This window comes from Euphorbia lathyris, chromosome 8 (assembly GCF_963576675.1).
Source record: "Euphorbia lathyris chromosome 8, ddEupLath1.1, whole genome shotgun sequence".
In the NCBI taxonomy this organism is placed as follows: Eukaryota; Viridiplantae; Streptophyta; class Magnoliopsida; order Malpighiales; family Euphorbiaceae; genus Euphorbia; species Euphorbia lathyris.
Window position 1 is genome coordinate 80,281,626 of NC_088917.1, and position 22,919 is coordinate 80,304,544.

General features: G+C 36.6%; 1 non-coding gene across 1 annotated transcript; it reads left to right on the forward strand.

The window, feature by feature from the left end:
* The first annotated feature begins 1,849 nt into the window (after nucleotides 1-1,849).
* LOC136204414 (small nucleolar RNA R71) lies at nucleotides 1,850-1,956 on the forward strand. The gene has a single exon (XR_010675256.1). It is a non-coding gene; the product is annotated as a small nucleolar RNA R71 (small nucleolar RNA).
* Nucleotides 1,957-22,919: the final 20,963 nt, after the last annotated feature.

Sequence of the window (22,919 nt, forward strand, 5' to 3'; positions counted from 1 at the left end):
CAATTTTTCTTCTTGAATATGTGTTAGTTTGTTAGAGATAATTATAGGTAGAGAATCGCCTTCGCCTAAGAAAGCGTACCTCAAATGGTTTGGTAATTCTTTAAGTTCTAATTTAGGGGGAGTTACAATCAAAGGCGGAACTGGTCCATCTTCTCAAATCAAAGGCTCTGGGTCCTTATCTTCTAACTCTTCACTCATTATAGGTTCTATTACTTTTTCTTTTTGAATAATGTCATTAACACATTCTTCAATTAAATCAAGTTTCATACAAGAGAAATCCTCCATAGGATATTTCATTGCTTGGTTCATATCAAACTCGATCTTATCTTCTCCTATTCTCAAAACTACTTTCCCTTCCGACACATCAACTAGAGCACGTCCCGTGTTCATGAACGGTCTACCAAAGATTAGTGGAAAATTAACGTCATACGTAAAATCTAATATAACGAAATCGGTAGGAAAAATAAATTTGTCAACTTTAACTAAAACATCCTCAATTATACCATATGGTCTTTTAGTGGTTTGATCCGCTAATTGCAAAACCATATTGGTACGTTTGATATCTTCTTCTAAACCTAACTTGTTAAAGATAGATAATGGCATTAAGTTTATACTTGCTCCTAAATCACAAAGACAACTTGGGAATTCAATATCTCCCAACTTACACGGAATGGTGAAACATCCAGGATCTTTGAGTTTAGTACGCAAATTACTTGACACTATCGAACTACAATCTTCAGTTAGCGAAATGGATGAAATTCCTTCCCAACTGATTTTCTTAGAAATTAAATCTTTTAAAAACTTACCATAATTGGGAATTTGCGTGATCGCATCCATAAATGTTAAATTAATATGCAAATTTTTAAGTTTGTCTAAAAATGTTAAAAGTTGTTTGTCATAATCCTTATTTCGGACTTTGTGTGGAAAAGGTGGTTTGGGTACAAAAGTTTTTGTACTTGAGTTTATTGGTGTATCTTTTTGGTTTAATGTATCTTCTTTGGATTTTGGTAAATCAGTTCCTGGTATAGTTGAATTTCCGGGCATTTCCAGACCTAAGTAGTTTTTCCCTGAGTGAAGAGTGATAGTCTTTACATGCTCTTTCGAATTTTCCTCCGTATGGCTGGGAAGACTTCCCTCTTTGCGGGATGGAATTGATTTAACAAGTTGTCCAATTTGAACCTCCAAATTGTGGATGCTAGATGATTGGTTTTTAATAAGCTGATTGAATTTATTCTCGATCCGTTTAAAACCATCGTCGTGATTACTTATTTTTCCGCTCATAGCATCAATAAATTTGTCGATTTTAGAAGATAAAGTGCTAATCGTATCTCTTGATTGATTTTGATAATTATTGGTACGATTTTGATTAGCATTCGTCTTATTATTATCTCTCCAGTTAAAGTTAGGATGATTTCTCCATCCAGGATTATAAGTATTGGAATAAGGGTTATTAATTTGGTTTTGCCCTTGGACAAAATTTACCTGTTCAATCTCGCTCATACCTTCGTAATCCATGTCCGTCTGGATTGTATTACCATTAGAATCGCACGGTGCCATAAACCTATCAATTTTGTGCGATAAGGCAGAAAATTGGGCTTGTAACATCGTTACTGGATCAAGATTCACTATACCTTTAACTGATGATGTGTTTGAGGATGATGGTTTGGCTATTGGTATATGTCCACGATCTGCGGGCCACATACTGCTGTTAAGTGCCATTTTCTCGAAAAGTTCTCTTGCTTGGGCTGACGTTTTCTTCATAAATAACCCTCCCGACATTGCATCTAATGAACCTCTAGTTGTAGGATTTAAGCCATTATAAAATGTTTGCATTAAAAGTGCGTCGGGCAATTGGTGGTGTGGGCATAAACGTTGAAGTTCTTTAAATCGTTCCCAAGCCTCATAAAGAGTTTCATTGTCATGTTGAGAAAAAGATGTTAACTCTTTTATGACTCTTGCAGTTTTTGCTAATGGAAAATATTTTGATAAAAATGTTTGGGCAAGTTGCTCCCAAGTCGCAAAAGTTGTGGCTGGCATAGAAGTTAACCACTCTTTGGCTCTATCCTTCAAAGTGAAAGGAAAAAGGCGAAGTTTGATTGCTTCGGCAGTCACATCTGTTATTTTAAAAGTGTCACAAATTTCAAGAAAATTTGTCAAATGGGTGTTAGGATTTTCGTTAGGCAACCCGTGAAATGTTACGTTATTTTGCAACATATTAAGCAAAGCAGGCTTAATTTCAAATTGGTTTGCATTTATTTGGGGTCTAACTATGCTGTTGGTAACACCGGCCACACCTGGCCTAGCGTAATCCATAAGTGTTGGTGGATCTGCCATTTTTTCTGGCTCGGTATCTCTAGTCTTTATTGGAGTTTTGTTTTTGTTTTTCTTGTTCTTCTTAATGGTTCTTTCAATTTCTGGGTCTAATAGGTTTGGTGGCGTGTCCGAACTTCGAGAACTGCTCATGAACTTGAAATTTCGCACGAACCGAAACTACCTTCAAAACAGAATTTGAAAAATAAATATGTTAGTAATTTGAAATAAATAAAATATAAAAGTTTGAATAAGTATGAATAAACCTAGATTCGAAATATAACATGAAAAATTTAATTTTTTGTCAAAAATTTTGGCGATCCCTAGCAACGGCGCCAAAAACTTGTTGAGCGATTTCCGCAAGTGCACGGTATACGCTTGTAGTAATAAAATATATCGATCCCACAGGGAACGCTTTTTAACGAAAACTTATTTTGAATCAGTTAGATTTACTTTTAAGGTTTATAATACGTAAAATCGTTTAATTGGATTTGGTTTTGAAATTGCTAGAATAAGAATTAGATTAGAGTATGACGAATGTTAGAAATCACTTCTGACTTTAAGGATAAATTTACAAAACAGAAACGTTTAGTTCTTTAGAAAAGTAAACAAATGTATTCGTTTGCATTAAGCAAAGAAAACAACTTTAAACTTTGTATAAATTATGAAAATGAAATAACGTTGATTCCTCTAATTAAAAGGCTTTGAACTGCAGTCAATCCTCCTACGGTCGGGTTAGATTGCTACCTTAACCAAATTAATACTCTACTGATGATATCAATTTGTCTAAGTGTTCAACAAAGTTTCCTTGTAAAGATTTTGAATTCAACTACGTTTTAATGAAAATACCATAACTCACTTCGGATCATTTACAAAAAGGCTACATAAAAATCTATCGAATAGAATGAACTTTATTAGATGAAATATGAATTTGATACAAGTTTACAGAGAACAAGAAGCATGGAAACTTTTGACGACTTGCAAGTGAACGGGTTGTCAATCCTTTCATTGGGTTTCGTTAGAGTTTGTCAGACTCCGGGGCGGATCCTCTACTAAATCTTCTCGCTGAATCTTCGGAATAGAGACTGGTCTATCTACTACCAAAATGTAAACTAATATGAACAAATCTAAATGCTACTGTGTTTGAAATTATTTAATAAACAATGTGTGTACATCATATTGCTTTTTACAGAATCGAACTTCTAACTCTGAATCGCTTGACTCAGAATTTCTACATTAATTCTATACTAATCTTCTCTTCAATTTTCCATATCTCCAACTCTGAAATCAACTCTTTATTTATAGATGTTGAAGAGTCGAGTTTAAGGGACGTGTCTGCTACGAAGAGGCGATCGTATCCAATCGAACGAACGCGTTTCTTTGTGAACGAACGTGTACGTATGGCTTTTTCATAATTTCTGCTCTTATCGAGAATCCAAATTCTCGGCTGAGAATGGGGGAGTAAATATTTAGCCTTCGAAATGGTAAGGGGGAGAATCTGTCGACACGTGTCGCGACCGTGAATGGAGGATTCTTGGTCGCGACACGGAGTGATTTCTTCCGTTTCCAACTTCGTCCTCGTCCTCGTTTCGGTGCGTTTGATCTTCATCGTCTTTGACTCCTTTTGTAGGGGTTTCTTCTGTTTTTAACCTCTTTTTGTTCCTATTTAGATTTTACCAAATATTTAGGTACCTTACAAGAAAGAAACATATTCGGAAATAAAAGTATTCTAAACAGATATAAACAGTACGATTTCGTAGCAAAACTGATGTAAATACTAATGATATTTTAGGTATATTTTGGGCTTAACATGAAGCTATCAACACAGCTTGCTATATACTCAATAGGGCTTTAGTTAGACCTATACTTAAGAAAAACCCCTATGAACTTTGGAAAGGACCAAAACCCAACATTGGATATTTTCGTGCCTTTGGTTGCAAGTGCTTTATTTTAAATATTAAAGACAACCTTGCTAAGTTTGATTCTAAAGCTGATGAAGCTATCTTCTTAGGGTACTCAACAAACAGCAAAGCATATAGGGTGTTTAATAAACGAACTCAGGTCGTAGAAGAGTCTGTACATATTGAGTTCGATGAAACTGACCCTGCATGGAAGATAAGTCAGCCTATCGAAGATGGCCCATGCTCAGCTTCCGCTGACCAAATTGGAGCCACTGAGTCACTACCTCAAGGACTGATCAAAGGTAAGAACGAATCTGAAATTATCTTTGCTGACCAATATAATCCTGCAGAGATTGTTGAAACACCGACTCCTGAAAACTCAACACTGCCAAAAGAGATCAAGATTCCAAGAGGATACTCAGAGAAGTCCATTCTTGATGCTGCTGAGAACACCCTGATGACCAGAAATCAACTCAAGAGATATCTCAGTAATGTTGCATTTGTCTCAGTTCATGAACCGAAGAACTTCTCAGAAGATGAGCATGATGAATTCTGGATAAATGCTATGCAAGAGGAACTTGATTAATTCAAGAGAAACGAAGTATGGGATTTAGTGCCTAAACCGAAAAATCAAAAGACCATAGGAACAAAATGGGTATTCCACAATAAGCTAGATGAATAGGGAAACGTAGTTAGGAACAAAACCAGACTTGTAGCTCAAGGTTACAATCAGCAGGAAGGTATTGACTATGGTGAGACCTTTGCACCCGTAGCTAGATTAGAAGCAATAAGAATACTGTGTGCATATGCTAGCTTTATGAATTTTAAATTGTTCCAACTGGACGTTAAAAGTGCATTTCTTAATGGAGTTATAAATGAAGAGATTTATATTAGTCAGCCTCTAGGGTTTGAGGATCCAAAATTCCCAAACCATGTTTATAAACTAAAAAAGGCTCTGTACGGTCTGAAGCAAGCACTACGTGCTTGGTACGAAAGACTGATCAGCTTTCTGCTGACCAGAAACTATGTCAGAGGAAAAGCTAACACAACCTTATTCATTAAGAAAAAGGGTAAAGATACCCGGTTGGCACAAATATATGTAGATGATATCATTTTTGGTGCTACTAATGAATCTATGTGCAATGAATTTAGCAAACAGATGCAGACTGAGTTTGAGATGTCAATGATGGGAGAACTCAACTTCTTCCTTAGACTTCAAATCAAACAAGGCAAGAATGGCATTTTCATTAGTCAGACTAAGTATGATAAGGAGATATTGAAGAAATTTGATATGGAAAATTGTAAACCAATATCTACCCCAATGGGTACTGACACTGTGCTGATGAAAAAGGTAAGTCAGTAGACAACAAATTATATCGAGATATGATAGGCTCTCTACTCTATCTAACGACAAGTAGGCTAGATATACAGTACTCAGTATGTTACTGCGTAAGATATCAAGCTGACCCTAAGGAATCTCATTACATTACATAGTTGTAAAAAGAATCCTTAGATATTTGCAAAGCTCAGTGAATGCAGGTTTATGGTATCCTAACAGGAACGATTTCACACTTATTGGATACACTGACGCTGACTATCGACGAGACAAACTTGAGCGAAAAAGCACTTCAGAAGGATGTCACTTCCTTGGAAGCTGTCTAGTGTCTTGGTTCAGTAAAAAGCAGTCGTTAGTTGCTCTGTCAACAACTGACTCTGAGTACATTGCTGCTGGAAGCTGTGTTGCACAAGTCCTATGGATCAAGCAACAACTGGATGATTATGGAGTTCAAACCAAAACAATTGAAGTCAAATGTGAAAACAAAAGTGCCATTGACTTATCTAAAAATTCAATCCAACACAGCAGGATGAAGCATGTCAGCATAAGGCATCACTTCATCAGAGATCATGTACTCAAGGGTGAGATCAAGCTGACCTATGTTCCAACAGATGAACAACTTGTAGATATCTTCACGAAGCCGTTGGCTCGTGAGCAGTTCAGCATACTAAGGGAAGCTATCAGTATGTCTAATCCTCTTCAATAAAATTCTGAGTATGTTGAGTGATTATATCATGCTGAGTAATTATAATATGTTGAGTAACTATCATATGCTGATTAGATAAGAATGCTATAAAATCATTACTTGCTGAATTGCTATATATATTGAGTGATTGCTAAATGCTGAGTTACTCCACATACTATGAATCCCTTCTACGCTAAACTGAGCACTCAGAACACCAAACGTTTAGTATCCTAGATGCTGAGTAAGACAACTTGCGAAATTTAATGCTTGCACGCGTATTTAAGTAGCCACCTAGGATGATGTAAGCGTAATGATTGGAAAACCATGCGCCGAATGTGTCATTAATGATAGAGATAACTGTCGTTGATCTATTCGAGAATGAACCGCCATTCCGACCTATCAGATCAACACGCACCGGCTATAAATAGTGGATGATTTCCCACTAACTCCTCTTTACGCTTGAAATATTTTGCACTTGATCTCTCTCAAAAACCCTCAAGAATATCTTGTCGAGCGATTCCCAGAACAACTCCGGCGAGCAATACGACAACGACCGCTCAGATATAAATCCTCTATCTCCTGCTGAGCAGGAATATCACGAGACTTCTTCTGAGTCTCAGGAACAGAACCATGGTCAACATGACCAATATATTCCCAAGGTTAGCATCCCTCGCGAAAACCCTCAAACTGACCAACCAACTTCATCAAAGAAGAAGAAGGAGAAAAAGAACTAGAAACCTAAGGAAAGGACGTTCTCTCCGGTCCTCAAAAACGTTAAAAATCTCAAAGTTTTCCATTCTCGCTGGTTCTCCAAAAGCTTCGTACAAGCTGAGCAACCCTTCTGCGAATGGATATCAAAGAATGGCTAGACCGACCTCTTCTCTCTTCCTGGAACCACTTATCCATAGTTAGTAAAGGAATTCTACACAAACCTAAGGGTAGCCGATGATGACTGCGACTATATGATCACGAAAATCAAGAACAAAGAGTTCACCATCACTCCTTCTTATCTTGCTAAACTGTTAAAACTGAAGGAAGAAGGATCAGAACTCAGGTGCACAAATGACTACATGCACATTGATTACGAAGCTGAATTCTGCAAACCCAAGAATCATAAAGGTGAAATCTCCAGTACAAGTATGGGTCAGCCTAAAAAACAAGCCCACTATATCCTGACCAACTTCTTGTTTCCCAAGGTCAACTCCTCCTCCTCGGCCTCAAACTTTGAGCAGTGCTTTATCTAGCATATGCTGACCTACCAGCCGCTTAATATGCCCGTCTTTCTAATTGGGGCTTTTCAACAAAGCACGGGGATACTCAGGATGGGCTCCCTAATCACCAAAATCCTTCAGGATCAAAAGGTCAACCTAAAGGAGGAAATTGACATAGAGGGCACTGAGATCACCTCAACTATTCTATTTGGCTTAGCTCACAGCCTTCCCATCAAACCTAAGAAGGGTAAGGGACCCTTGGTCGAAGAAACTCATGTTGAGGAAGATGTGGTTGAAGAGACAACTGCTGAGCTGTCAAAGAAAGGAAAGAAAGTTGTGGTTGAAGCAGAACCTGCTGAGTGCACTAGGCAGGAAAGAAAGAGAAAAGCTGACCAAACCCCACTGGCCAGGGATATTAATAAAACTGCCAAGAAAATCAGGGTGGTAGTTGGCAGAAAGAAAGCTGCTCCTGCTGAGCCAGCGCAAGAAAAGCCAGAGTCAGCTGAGAAGAAACAGAAGAGAGTTGACCCTGAGGAAAGTGAGGAGACACTTGAACAGCCGCTTAAGAGGAAGAAAACCTCTGGGTTGAAGCCGTTAGACGCTAACCCACTTGACTTTGTGATTTCAGCGGACTCACATTTTGTACGAAGTCAAGAAATTGACTTGGAAAAGACACCTTGTGATTAGGAGGAAGATCAAGGTTGTACTGAAGAATTGGCTCGAGCTGACAAAGTACATTCTACTGAGCCGAGTAAAACAGCTGTTGCTGAGCAGACTGATGAGCAAGGAGTTAAGTCTCTAGTAAAGGACAAGGTTGAAAAGACTCTCTACTCTGACCTTGAACCTAATTTCTCTTCTGAGTCACCAGACTCTCTTGCCGTTGACCCTTCTCCTCCAACCAAAACTCAAAAGGGCAGTGCGGACAAGCGTTTCAAATGCAAAGCTCAAAAGCCCAGCGTGATAGATTTGCTGGATGAATCACCACTGAGGGACCCAATCATAAACTTAACTGGGCTCCAATTCCAGTTCTTCACCGACATCACTGAGCCCACTCCGGACCAAGTCAAAGAAAAACAAGCCTCTGTTTCTCAAGCTGAGGAACAAGCCACTAAGGGTCCAATTTCTGCCGACACCTCTGCTCATCCTTCCACTGAGCAAGTGCTCGAAGTTCCTGCTGCTCAACATAAAGAGTTAGCAAAGGAAACTCCACCTGCTAAAGACAGTGCTGAGTTGCATCCACCTTAAAGTTCAACTCAACTCCAGACTGACCCTGAGGAGGTCAATAATACTACTGAGACAACACTTCCTTCCTCTACTGTGCAGTTAGAAAACCAGTCGGCTCCTGCTGCTGGCTTCAATAAAAGTGCAGCTGCTGACCAGGCTGGCACTTCCACTTCTGGGCAGCATCAAAATTCTCCACCTGTTGCTAACCGGAAAATGGCCTCTGAGCACAACACTGATGATCCTTATACCTATTTGGATGCTTTTGAGTCAGGAAGACGAATCATCCACTCTGCTCAAACTCTACTTCAAGAGATTCATTAGTTTCAAGCTATTGCTGCTGGGTCCATTCCTGCTGAGCCTACTCAATTTTCCTCCATCACGCAACTTTTGACTGAACTCAAAGGTCTCAAGGAGCTGATGAGTGTCATGACTTCTCTAGTCTCTCAGCAGCCCAAACAAGAATTCATGGTCAAACTGGCCGAACTTCAGCTGATGATGGTTAATCATATGAACTCAATCGAAGGGAAAATCAACGCCCTAACTGTTGCGAACTCATCATCCACCACTTCTACTGAGGTCACTCAACATTTTACCCAACTGACCGCCAAGCTAACCGGGGCTCTTGAACTTATCTCCTCCTCTTCTCAATGCTCCATAGAACAAATCGGTGAGGCTATACGCCTATTCAACTTGAGCAAAGAAGAAATGGACACTGACCAGGTCAAGACTAATGACATTTTGCACTGCACCAGGTCAACACGTGCGCATGTTCGACACATTAATACTCAACGTCATTCGTATGATTCTGCACTGCTCAGGATGTATTATCAATCCTATGCACGAATGACGAACTCAATTACTTGGATAGGGAAATCTCTTAAGTTCTTACTCAGTATGCTCAGCACCAATATTAAAATCCCTGCTTCAAGTATGGCCGATGGCATGCAGGTCTTTAAGGAAAGTACGGGTCACATGCAACACTATTCATCCATACTGACTCGTGCTGTTCAATAAGGGCAGTTCTATGCTCCTCCCTTTCAATCTAATGATGCTGGCAAAATGGGGGAGAAAGATCAAGCTAAGCAAGCTGCTGGAACTCAGCAGAAGCCAGGGGAGAAAGATAAAGCTAAACAGCCAGCTGCCGATACTCAGCAGAAGCCTCCTGGCTCAACTTCTGCTGTCCCGAGCACCCATATTCAGCAACAACGAACAGCCAAGACGAGCTAAACCAAACCCAAGTCAAATCAAGTTCAAGCCAATATCAAGAAATAGAACTAGCAATAGTCTATAGTCTTAGCTTGTAACTTATGTTTTTATGGCATGTTCTTGTTGAGCTGAGTATTTCTAAATATAAGCATCTTTTATCCAAACTGTCTTTATATATGTGATGCTTACTTGTTGTGTTTATATGCTGATCTGTCTCATACAAACTCATTGAACAACAACTTAAAACTTGTGAACATAAAAATGTATCAAGTAAAATACACTTAGTATACCCCAACTCTAATATTTGAATCTAACTCTGATACCAGAACCCAACTCTAATACCTGAATTAAACTGAGTTTCAAAACTGAGTAAATGTCTAAATGTTCCATGTATTGACCTTCTTCAGAAACTGACCTTAGGCTCTTTTCGATTAAATCTTATAAGGTTTAGAATTGAACTAAGTTAGTGGACTCAAGTCTTAGATTCACTCAATTAAATCTTAGAAGGTTTAGAGTTGAACTAAGTCAACAAATGCAACCCTTACGAGGGAGTAATTTCAGAAGAATAAAAAGGTCAAAAATCATGAGGGATGCTCAACACTGAGTTCCCTGATTAAGTACTTTTGCCAACATCAAAATGGGGGAGTTTGTTGAAACACCTTTCCACATGATTTTGATTTGACAAAATTATTTAAGTTAATCCCATGATTAAACAATTAAATTTAAGTGCTTTGATTTAATTGTACTAATGTGTTTGTTCAATGTTGAGTATATTAACTAACGAGAACAGGAACTTAAAGTCTCTAAAAGAAAGACAGAACAAAGTCAGCATGAGCAAGTCACACAGCAGAGCTAAGTAGAATGCAACTCAGCTTTACGAAAGAAATGTCTTCTTCAGGAAAGCTTGAAGGCGAAGCTGCGAAGTCAAGTTGAGCAATATTCAAGACGCCGCCGCTAAGTCAAGCTGAGTGATAATCAAGTCAGTGTCCAATTATTCGTCAACTTGTGAGACAAAGTCTGACACATTTCAGAAGCCTCGGAAATCCATTTCAAGGACCTTTTCGAGATGCATGGACCATCTGAAGTTTGGCAAGAAGACAAACCTGGCGCTAGAAGACGAACCTGGCATAAGAAGACGAAACTGGCAAGCCTGCGCAAATAAGAAGACAGGATTGGCCTGCGGTTCTGGAAGCTGACCAATCAATGATGAAAGACGACCGTTTACTCTCAATGGATATGTCTGATTTCAAATCATTGAAGCTTCAGAATTCTCTATAAATGGACAAGTTCATCACTTGGATCATTACCGAAAAAAAAATACAAAAGAGAAACAGACAAGCAAAATCTTCACTAAGTCAAAAAATCCAAAAGAGAAGCTGTCTGAATAGAAAAAGCAAGTTCTTACACCCAATTCCAATCATTGTGTAAAAGTCTAGAGTAAATTTTATTCATCTAAAGTGTTCTTCGTTTTGTGAGAACAATCTTGTATCAATTGTAAAGGTTAGAAGAGTGAAGCTGAGTACTCGGTTATAGTACTTAGTGGTAGAGAAAATCTGAGCACTCGGTTATAGTGTTCAGTGGTAGATAGGATTGAGTAGACGAATAGAGGACGGTACTCTTGCATACTCAGTTGCTATTGTAAAAGGTTTGTGCTCTACCTTTAAAGAGCTCAGTAGAGGATTGAAAAAGCTCGGAAGGATTCCGGGGACTGGACGTAGGCGGTGAGGCCGAACCAGGATAAGTCTGCTGAGTAATCTCTAACCTTTTCTATTGGTATATATATATATGTATGTGTTGCTTGCTTAAATTGCTCAGTAAATAATTTGTATAAGCCGACACTGAGTAATCAGAGTGCTGAGTTGGAAGCTGGCCTAAAGTGTTACTTCCCAACTCACAATTGAAATAGCTCTAGTCAGTATCTGATTAAAGCTGTCTCACATCTCACTCAGCCTTCCTGACCTAAAGTTGAGTTAAATTGTCAAACATTTAATTAAGTCAGCATTATTAAGCGAAAAAGTTATATTAGTTCCTAATCCCTCCCCTTGGAACTAATCATACTACGTTACACGGGACCAACAAAAAGTAAGTCAACACTTGACTCCTGATGAACTGTGAATAACTCATGATGCACTTAACTAATCATCTTGACACAATATGTCACGACAGAAGAACCTCCTTGCATCTTGCAGCGAAACAACAACTTCGCCATCTCATAGCATTCGCATCGAGTTTGTTTCTCAAACAACTCTTTCAAGTGCATAATGATATAATAGACATCCAACTCTTCATGTTGCCTCTGAAGTTCTGGTGTCATAGATGCAAGTATGATGCATCCTGCATGTTCATCATCAGATCGATGCTTCTGATAAACATCGATCTCTTCAATGGGAGCATCATCAGTCGGAACAATGGGTATTGGTGTATCCAATACATACCCTACCTTTTCGAACTTCAAAACAATTTTGAGGTTACGAAACCAATCGATGAAGGTTAACCATTCAATTTGTTGTCGGTAGGGATGTTACGTAGATCCGATTTCGACATGATATATGAGTAATACAATTATAACCTGAGAGTGAGAAAGAGTGACGTATGTTATTCATTTGCTTTAATCTATTCAATTTAAATATATAGGACTTTACTTGTTTTAAATTGCTCCCACTATTTTTCCAAATCAATAACCCTCAATATTAATTCGAAGAATTTCACAAATTCTTTAGTAAGCTAGGATCCTATCTAGTGAAGTTTTCACCTTGAGCGACTCAACAAGTTAGCTTCATTCGATAGGTAGATCCATGCAATCAATCATATCAACTATATGATTCCTAGGTTGTTGGGTTGCCAAATACATTAGCAACTAATATGTTTTAATATTAATCCCAACCATATTACCTACCAGCTTCGAACAACATGAGCGACTCATCCAATTGTTCTAGGCTAGTTTAACTCTTAACCTTATATTCATGAAAACAATTTTCAATAATTCAGGTGTTACCCATAAGACCCCGAGTTTGAGTGACTCAACAACCTAAAGGCCCCCAGATACTGCCGGCTGAATTATAATATTAGGGAGGCAACTGATTTATAACTTGCTTATTGACTTACCTTTTAATTAATGAGGGATTTATATTTTAAGTCTCATAATCTAACATAGTCTTGATTTGCTTTAGCATACATGAGATACACATATATTTTACATTCGCAGTTATGGACATATTATCTAAAATATATTCCGTTGAGCCAGAAACGGAATAAAAGGTCAACCCTAGGGAAATACTAACTATTACATATTTCTCCTTCAAGTCCTCCGTCTTTTCCTTGGCGCATTGATTTACAACAATATCAATTTCTACACTACTTTAGAATACTTCAACTAATTTTAAGGGATTTGGATGAGAAGAGAAATACAATAGAGAGTAGATAAGACAGGACACGTAGGTCTTATTTCAAAAATACCAAAAGACTAGATAACAATTATAGAAGGGGTCTAATAATGTTCATAACGCCAAACATGCATAAGCTTAATTAAATTAAATTTAATTGGTTTATTACATAAACTATTTATATGCAATATTTAAATTAATCAAATTAACCCTTTAAATTAATTCACATCCAACTTTAACCTTTATTAATTTCGTATCCTTTATATTTTAATCTAATCAGAGTGTATCAAATACAAATTAGATAAATATAACCTATACAAAATTAGAATTATACATATCCAATTTATTTTGTATTATTTATTTAACACTTTGATTTACCCGTATCAAATACAAAGAAAAACAAACATTTAAATAAATTATATACATAAATAATCAAACGAGATTTATTCTGAAAGCATGAATATATATATAAAATAAATTTGGGCCTTTTAAAACAATTTTAAAACTCATGACAACATGTTGTGCTGAGCCGTTTTGGGCGGCCCGACCCAACCCCTTACTGATGCCGCAAGACAGCAGCAGCAACCCGGATTATAATATACGGGGTTGCTGCCGTATATTTTTTTATTAAAATTATATATTTATATATATATATATATATATATATATATATATATATATATATATATATATAATAACTAAAACAATTTCAGAATCATAGTTGTAATTATCAAAATTAAAATTTCATTTATTTTTAAATTAATTAAACAAATCAAATTTGTCAATTAACCTAACAATAAATAAATTTAATCTCGTTGCAATGATTATCAAAACAATTAAATTAGGAATAATGCATAATCATATTTAATTATCAAATAATTAAAATTACTATTTATCTTTGGATTAATTAACCTAACAATAAATCTATTCAATCTAATTGAAAAAACCAATATATTCATATATGAAATAACAGATTAACGTAGTCTCTGATACCAATAAAGGAAAATAGACAAGCCTAGACACAACGGAAATATAAAATTTTATGCTTCAACCAAGAGAGAGCTTCCCATATCATCATTGCTTCAGCTAAAATTGGTTCAAAGTGTCCCACAATAGCCATATAGGTTGCATACATATAGTCGCCTTGATGATTCCGCAAAAGGAAGCCTATCGAGCAATAACTAGTCTTTGAGAATATGTCAGCGTACACATTATAAAAAAAGCATTAACGGGTGGTTGCTTCGAGGCCATAATTAGTGGCGATATACTTCTCATGCCCCACATCCAGACTATTTGAGCCTACTGCCATGCCTCAAGTTCATGTTTTGCTTCACAGATAGATTATATGCCTTCCACAACAACCAAATCAACACCGCCACTTATACAGCTCGTTGTATATTCGATCGAGAGAAATCTGTTGCTAACCAGATACGGAATGAGCCCACCTGTTGTATACCACTATCACCAAAATATAAGAACCAAGTATCAAGTGCAGTAAGACATTTAAGGAAGATATGCTCGTCATCTTCCCCAACCATTCGACAACGACTACATATATTATCCAGTTGACAATGTCGGCGCACCAGATTGGCGACTATAGACAGCGTGTCAGTGAAGAGGATTAATACATATTTTACGTATACATGCATGTGAAGGCAAGTGCACCTTAATCGTGTATCAAGTAATAAAGTGAAAGTAGAATATCGTTTCCACGAGGATAACGATTATAAGTACTAATATTTTGGGATAAATACACAAAAAATGCATGTGGTTTACACGTTTTACAAACTCGAACCTGTGGTTTTTTTTGCAAAAGGAGGTCTGTGCTCAACGCCGTTAGCAAACAGAGGCAAAATTGACTAACGGTGTTAAAATTTAAAGAGAAAAGAGTTAATTTGGTCCTTATATTTATTTATTTTATAAATTAACCCCCCTAATTATCTAATTATCACAAATAAACCCCAAAATAAAAAATAAAAATAAAAAATACCATCTTCTTCATCCCTTTTTAATTTTTGATTTTCATTCTTCTTTCTCTCTCTTCTCTCTTCTCTCTTCTTCTTCTTCTTCTTCCTCCTTTCCTCTTCTTCTTCTTCTTTTGTTCTTTTTTTTTTAATTTTGATTCCAGAAATTCTGGAATTTTCCAGAATTCTAGAAAATTCCAGAATTTTTGGAATTTCCAGAATTCTAAAAAATTCCAGAAATTCTGGAATTTTTCCAGAATTCTGGAGAATGTCTGAAATCCAAACGTTCATCACGTCTGGATTTTCCAGACGTGATGAACGTCTGGATTTCAGACGTTCTGAAATTCCAGAATAATTAAAAAAAATTAGAAGAAGAGAGGAGAGGAGGAGGAAGAAAAGAAGAGAGAGAGGAAGAAGAAGAAGAGAGAGAGGAAGAAGAAGAAGAAGAAGAAGAGAGAGAGAGAGAGAGAAGAGAGAGAAAGAAGAATGAAAATCAAAAATTAAAAAAGGATGGAAATATGGTATTTTTTATTTTTATTTTTGATTTTGGAGTTTATTTGTGATAATTAGATAATTAGAGGGGTTAATTTATAAAATAAATAAATATAAGGACCAAATTAACTCTTTTCTCTTTAAATTTTAACACCGTTAGTCAATTTTGCCTCTGTTTGCTAACGACGTTTAACACAGACCTCCTTTTACAAAAAAAAAAACCACAGGTTCGAGTTTGTAAAACGTGTAAACCACAGGCATTTTTTGTGTATTTATCTCTAATCTTTTTGCTTACTATCTATTATTTAAACAATTGAAAGGTAGAGTTTGTTGGGTAACCAAGTTAAGACTTAATCAACAAGTGAATTGAGAATTACACAAATCAAGAATATAAATTACTTATGATGGAGGAAACTAAGGCTTTTAGCTTCACTTAACCTCTTTGATTTGTAATGACAATTAACCTTCTTAAGTTGTTTTATCCTTTTTAAGATGGCAAATTTTCTTATTAACTAATAGATTCTCGAGATTGGTTCTAAACTCTTGATTAGTTACTTTACTTTGGTCCGGCTAAAGTAATTAATCTACAACAAATGGGAACTTGTGCCACGGTTAAAATCGTGGCACAAGTTTAAAATTTCCGTGGCTACACTACATAGCCACAGAAATTCTTCCGTGGCACAAGTGATCGTGGCTAAGTACTTGCCACGGAAAAATAATGGTCGTGGCATAAATGAGTTCTTATGCCACGGGAATGTCCGTGGCTAATCACATCATTTTGCCACGGGTAAACTCGTGGCAAGAATAAAATACATGTGGCAAGTAATAGCAACCCGTGGCAATCAACCCAACATAGCCACAAGCAAAACCGTGGCAAAAGTAAAATAATTATGGCTAGAAATCTTGTTTAGCCACGAACATAACCTTGGCAAAGTAGAACCTGTAGTTAGAAATTTTGTTTAGCCACAATCATAACTGTGGCAAAAATAGATTCGTTGTGGCTGTAAAAATTTCCTAGCCACGAGCATCATTGTGGAAAACATAATCAGTGGTAATTTATTTTTAATTTATTATTATTATTATATGATATTTTGAATGGATGAAGCTCATTAAAATCAATATGAAAGTGAACAAAGACTCAAATTTCAACCAATCTTCTCAAAAATAATATTTATTAATTAAACATGAGTCTTTCTAGTTATCATCCATCCAATGAAAATCCCAACAGGAAAAGAAAATCTATCAAAAGTATCTAATAGAAATTTCTTCCCCCTTCAGTACCATACAAATAATAATAGAAAAAACATAAGAAAAAAATGAGATTCGCACCAAGCTTCCAAAGATTGGAGTTATCCCACTCGTAGTTGAAGAAACCAAATGGTTTAATTCACCAACTGTTACAAAATCAACAATCAAAGTTAAGACAATATTTATATACATTAATATTACAAACGCAATTCAAGAATTTTTTGCAGATGCCACTAAATCACTTACAGGCTGACTAGTTAAATTTAACCACAGTACTACACTAGATTAGAGTATATTTTAATTCCAAATAAAGTAGAATTAAAGTATAACTCAGTCAAGTAAATAATATGGAATCCGCCTCATTTAGAGATAAATGTAGATGCATTTACGATTTAAAAAAGTTACTTACTTTAAGATGAAGAATTATCACTTTCTAGATCCTCATTATTAGAATAATGCAGCCCAACAACTTGCAATATTCAGTTGAGCTTTTTCTCCCAAACCCGGTTGTTTGCAGCAATTTTTTTTATCTACTTCATTCCTAGCTTCTTTAACTCCATTCTTGGCGTCCTCAGCCTCTTTTCTAGCATCCTCAGCCTCTTTTCTAGCATCCTCAGCATCTTTTCGTGCATCTAGAACTGCTTGTTATGCGGTCTTTTTAATTTCAGCAACTTCTTGCACAAGATCCAACTGTGAAGGCTTCAGTTGAAAGTGCTTTGTAATGCTTCTACCTGGTCCATAAGCATGCAAATATCCATGAGTGTCTTTGCCAAACACATCCATAAATATTTGTTCATCTGTTTTCTCATTAAGCCCTTGTTCCCTTTGCTCTTTCAATTTCTTCATCTCATCCTACACGGAATAAATTTAACCATGGCATAAATACATCAAGTGATCAAAAGTTTATGGTAGAATCCATTTTTCCCGTGGCTAACTAAAAATATGCCACGAATTTTACATTTTCGTGGCATGATTCGTGGCACAAGTGCTCGTTTGTTGTAGTGTAGAGAAGCATTAAGTTTTATTAATCTAAACCTTTTTAAACTACTTTACCTTGGTCCGGCTAAAGTGATTACTTAAGATTCAACAAAAACCTCTCGAGCTATTAGTTCTAAACTTTCGATTAATTACTTCACTTTGGTCCGGCTCAAGTAATTAATCTAAAGAAGCATTAAGTTTTCTTAGTTCTAAACCTTCGATTTATTCTTCACTTTGGTCCGGCTCAAGTAATAAATCTAAGATTTGTAATAAGATTCATAAAAAAACCTCGAAAAACCAATAAGCCACACTAAATGGTCATTAGGTCCAACTTATGAGTTTTGATTAATCAATTTAATCACGGTCAATATAAATGATTAATTATATTTGAGTTGGGATTTGGTCCATCTCCAACAAGTATTAAGAATCATAAGTTAGTTCTTAAAAGGATAAACATACCTGATAACAACCCAAATTATTCTTGAATAAGGAATAAGGGAAAATTAATAGAAATAATGGCAAACCATTATTCCTTCTAAAAGAGATATTTATACATGATTAATGTGGAATTAATGATAATTAATGCAGGGGAGAATATGCAAATAATGAGGAAAAGGAAGGAGTCTCTAGCATTATGCCACGCCACGTGGACCATGGCGAGATACGCCATAACGAGATACGCCCGATGAGAGCGAGTAGCGGAGACTCGCTATAGCTCTCAAGGAGAGCGTACATACGCCTTGACGGATCAAAGAATACGAAAAGGGATATTCATCTTACTGACAGAATATTATCCCAAGGACCAAAAGGGATATTCACCTTGAGAACACCGTAAGAAGAACCGGATGGCGGATCTCCACGGTTCAGCTCAGTGAGATCCGCTGGCGAACCTATGAGGCGAATCTCCTTTTTCACCCGATTCATCACAGTAACGGCTAACCGCCGACTCGGTCATAAAGACCATTAATGAGCTATCAATTAGCTAACCGCCAGCTTAAAGGTAACCAGTAACCGCCAGCTTAAAGGTAACCAGTAACCGCCATTAATGGAGCATTAATGGAGACCTTCTAGTTGCTGAAGGTTACGACTTCCTAGCTATATATAGCCTACATCCCTAGGCTATCAAGGGACACTTTTACTTACCCTTTGTCAATTCAGTTTGCTCTCTTGTTCTTCCTTACTGACTTTGGCATCGGAGTGTCCCCAGCCGATCCCAACGACGCCTCACAGTTAAGTGCTACGCTCAAGGATTTTTCCCCGAGTTATCAATTGGTGCGGTGAGTGTGGATCTCTAACAAACAGAAGATCACAAAATCTTGATTGTATAGAGTTTCACAAAGAACAAAACAATGGAGTCAACAGAATAGAAATCACAATCTCAAACTTTGGCTCAATCAGTACAACAAATCTATCCAAAGATACAGTTCTCCATATATTGGTGGGAAAGAGTTTTCTACATTAAACCTGGAATTTTATGATGAAACAGATAAGTTTCCTCCCCTTTCTTATTCCATTTTTAATTAAAGAAAATTGAGATCCCTCACTCTTATAAAGTGCTATGAATATCATTACATGTTATTATGATAAATCTAATAAACTGTGAAAGATGAAGTTATAAACACAAATCTTTCATTAAATCTTGCATGCTTACTATGCCCTCATATTTTTATGCATGACAAGTGTAATATGATATTATCATTGAATTAGTACAAACGCATGTATAAAACCCGTAATCTTGGGATTTACAAAAAAAAAATCATCCATTCAATGTGATTTTGTCATTTGATATTAAAATATCATAAAAGGGCTCATGTAATTACAAATGATTTAGATCTGGTCGGTCTTTTGGATGAACATGCATATAACTATTAGAAGAAATTACAAAAAAATCATATTTGGTTTTTCCTTGTACAATTCACCATCTATATATGGCTTTTCTCTTATATAGTACTTTTAATATCAAAAATTCATATTTTTGAATATTGTTTTGTCAAACAGTTATTTCATTCCCTTTTTTACAAGGATGTGTCTATTCATATAAAAAACTGTTTATTTGACATTGTTAGAATTTCTGTTACCAACACAAGAGACTTGAAAATATTGAGCCTATTTGTAATTATCCTGTAATTATCCCTAACTATTAAGGCCATTATGGACTGATGAATTACTAAATTGGATAAACAAAACTTTCATGTCCTGAGCTAACTACAAAATAGCGCAAGTGTCGGTTTCGGATCAGAACATTAATTTATGCGAAATTCTTAGGATATACATGAGAATTCCTTAAAGATTGGAGGATTGTATGTGAAGGTAGGTGAGAGTGGATTTTGAGTAATTTTCCTTACACTCCAAATTGGAGGAGAATCATGGTACATGTATTTTTCTTCCAAAATTACCCTTTCTCTTTTATTTTATTCGTACAAATGAAATGATATAAGAGTAATTTTATATATAACTATATTATTAAATCATCACTTACCTTTCTTTAATTACACCTCATTCAAATGAGGCTTTAATGATCTCTGAATGCCATTAATGTATGGATGCACAATATTAATTGCAAGTAAATAGCAACTATGTAAGATATCTTACCCAATATAGAATGTCATAACTTTTATGACGTTTGAAATAAATATGCTATCTTGGATATTAATGTGCATTGAAATACAAAAGGACATTATTCTTAAACCATTCTCATTATGGTTATTTATTAAGAATTCATTATGATATTCATGTGCAGTAACAATCTTTATGGTTATGACCGTTATACGTGATATTATTATTAAAACAAGCACGATTAAAATTCTATTATGAATTTGTTTGACATATAATATTTACTCGGTTTTATCCTTTGACTAAGTTCATTCTAGAGGCAGTGACCAACGTGAAGGAATTATTAAGTTGATTCCAAGATGAACTAAAAATTCCATAAAGAGAATTGCATCATACATGATATTTGCCAACAAGGCCAATGCAAACATTCTTTTTCTATGAAGTATGTTCCATAGATCAAGCCATTGATCCCCAAGGTAAGTGAATATAGTTTTTATGACTTACCACAATCCTTTAATAATGGACAGAGTATGCCCCACTTCTGGAGTTCTTTCATCGCTAACCCACAGGTACAAGGGAGTTGCTAATACTACAACCAGTGCAAACACTGATGTGAAAAATAAAGCTCAATCCAAAGAAGTGTATATGCAGAGCCACTTCAGAAAAATTCCTTGACTATGTCATTGGCCAAAAAGGAGTTAGAGCAAATCCAGATAAAATAAAAGCCATGCGAGGAAAAAGGTGAAAAGAGCGCCTAAATAAAAGCCATGCGAGGAAAAAGGTGAAAAGAGCGCCTAAATGAAAGCCCCACTATGGGTGAGAAAGATCCAGAGGTTGAATGGGCGGATCATTGTACTAGAAAGATTGTCAACAAGCATATCAAGGTATAAAACAATTCCTAGCAGAACCACCCTTGATGTGCAGCAGACCAATCTGAAGGGGAGACCTGCATTTGTATCAATCTATCATGGATAAAGCTATGTGCACCGTGGTTATTCAAGAAGAAGAAGGTCAGCAGTTCTCCATCTATTATGTTAGCAAAATGTTGAAGGATGCAGAGACAAGATATCAGAAGCTAGATAAAATGGCTCCCACGGTTGTGACAACATCCATCCGCGTTAAACCATATCTCCAAGCATAACCTCAACATGATCGAGATCCAGATCAAGAACCGGCTTCACCATCATGATTCAACATTGAACACACGAATGATGAGATTGAAAGGCGAGTGCATGCCGCTCTATATAGACAAGAGAACAATGCAGAAAGGTACGCCATCAAGTTAACATGAATTCGCCATTCACAGCACGGATCCTGGGGTACGAAGCGGACAGAATGTTTAAAGCTTCCAACTTGCCACAATATAAAAGAAAAGATTCAATATAAGCGGGACATTACATATCCCGAACCCAAATGAGGGGAGCATGTAACTGTTGGAAGAAACGCCAAAGCGTACTACAGGTTGGCCACCACATTGGTTGGCCACCACACTGAAGCTTGCCGGGAGCTGGCAAACTAGATAGCTTTGTCCAGAATAACAAATAACAAGATGACAAGCAGAAGACAGATCCCAAAAATAAATTCAAAAGTGTCATTAATGTCATAGCAGATGGACCAGTGTATCAGCCACCCGTGGAAAAAGCAAAAATATCCGCTCTGGATAAAACATCCCTCCATTGCTCCTTTTGCAGAAACAGGTCCAGTAATCTCTCCACATACAGATGCGTTGACAATTGAAGGATGGGAGATGAAATGAAGCGAGTAATGGTAGACACGGGCAGTTCTTGCAATGTCATCACCATAGGTGCATTCACCAAACTAAAGGTTGATCTGATCCAAATAGAAACAACCATTGTTGACATCATTGGAGTGACGGGTCACACTATCCAGACCAAGGGCCAGAGGTTGCAGCCCTAATTTCCATCCGTCGTTTGACAATGTACATTCTCACCAGCAAAGGAGGAGTAATGATTAGCGGGAACCAAAAGGTGGCTAAAGAGACTTATACTCGGCGTCACTATCAATCCGCCCACAATCCAAAGAGGACGAAGGTGAGAAATATTAACTTGTCACTACAGCTTTGGGCGACACAGAAACGCTCCTTATTGCTGATGGAAAGCGGGTGCGGATCGCCAAAGGATTAAAACTTGAGATCAAAGAGGATGTTAAAAAAGTTCTCATTGAGTCTGAAAGCGTATTTACATAGGAGAATGAGATCCCCACAGGAGTAAGCCCAGATGTGATTACTCATAAGTTAAACATCATTGAGGATGCGGTTCTAGTTGCTCAGAAAAGACGGAACCATGGGCCTAAAAATCAGTATTTTTACATATTCTTATATGTGCATTAAACTGTTATAGTATCCTATATTTTATAATTTATTCTTTCTCGCCATACTTCTTATATTCATTTGCCTAGCTTTTAGTGC